This window comes from Meleagris gallopavo, chromosome Z, assembly GCF_000146605.3.
Source record: "Meleagris gallopavo isolate NT-WF06-2002-E0010 breed Aviagen turkey brand Nicholas breeding stock chromosome Z, Turkey_5.1, whole genome shotgun sequence".
Lineage (NCBI taxonomy): Eukaryota > Metazoa > Chordata > Aves > Galliformes > Phasianidae > Meleagris > Meleagris gallopavo.
Window position 1 is genome coordinate 31,186,416 of NC_015041.2, and position 1,544 is coordinate 31,187,959.

A 1,544-nucleotide genomic window follows, 5' to 3' on the forward strand; every position below is an offset into this window, starting at 1 on the left:
TCAGAATGAAAAATTATAAATTCTTTTACTTAATATGTTGTATATTACAGTGGGGTCTCATATCAAAAGCAATTGGTTAATTTAAGAGTTAGCCCTCAAGTAAAAGGTTATCTAGGTGTTTCCTGAAAAAGTCTTATGATGATTGACCACCTAAAATCTACTTCTCTTTTATGCTGTGATTCTGCAGGGAAGACAAGCAGAGTTGGAGATGCAGTTAAAACGTGGCAAAGAGGATCCTGAAGATGTGCAATACAAGCAGTTTACAGCATGGCTCTGGTAAGGAATTGCCTGCCTGTTACTCATCACTTGTAGTGACTAGTACAGGACAGAAGAGGGCAAGACTTGAAAGCCTTTAATTTTGCAGATTTAACCGTTTGTATAAGTACTAATGGAAAAAAATAAAAATCCCTTTGGGGGAAGAAAAAAAGTTACCAAGGAGCAGTGAGCAAGGATGTATTCACAAGGTTCAGAGGTACCTTCCCTTCTTCTTTGTCCAAAACTTTGTAGTGTGAGCAACTGGAAGGAGTAGAAATTGTATGTATCGTATGTCGTGTTAAAGTACAGAGATTATGGAAAAAAGCAAAACTTTCATGTAGAGATTTTGAAAGCTGCCTCACTGAAAATGAATTTATGTAAGAAATGTAAGTCACAGAGTGGCATATGTGGTAACAAACAGACATCTCAGTTCATACAGTAAGCTGAAGACACTGTTTAAAACTAAACATATGATGCACGCTCTGTTCTATATCCTTAGTTATTTGTATTTCATCTATGTGCCTCAGTCTCTGGATTTAGTCATGTATATGTAACCAATGGTGGTAGGCTGGGAATTTGGGGGACTTCACAGAGAAAGAACTACATGTCCATGGACAGTACAGGTGTCGCTTTCTGTGCTTGTTCATAAGTGTGTGAACAAAATTCCTAAGTCTGTGTGACCAAAATCTGTACAAAGAAAACCAAAATAACCTTTGCCTATTTCAATCAAAAGGGTGCTCCTAAGTCACACTCAATAGCAATGCAAAATCTTAGTGGTTTTATACCAATTAAGTCTAGTTTAGTGTTTCATAGCAAGAACCAGAATTATAAAGAATTACAAGGAGATTCTTTATGTAGTAGTTTCACAGTTTTCTGTTGTTCTACCTTGCAACTGTAGTTCTGAGAAACTTGGTATTGGTATGTAGCTATGCACTATCTTATCCCTTTCTTCGTAAGGAATAAAGAGAAAACATTTCATATGCCTAGAGCAACACTGCTATTGCAGATTTCCCCTGAATTTAAAGCTGCTTTCTGTTTTTTAAACCATTTTAACGTATGCTATGTTCAAAACAAACAGAATTCCCTTTAACAGCTGAGAAATATAAGTAGGCAATAAATTTGGTCCTCACAATTTAGCTTTCTTATCTTCTCATGCTGTCCATTAATTGCTTGATACTTTCATGGCTCCAACGCCAGTACCCATTAGGTGTTCATGCTCCCTCCAGATTTAGCCCAACTATAAACAACTTGATATAAACTAGTACTACATAATTTTGCATCGATATTTA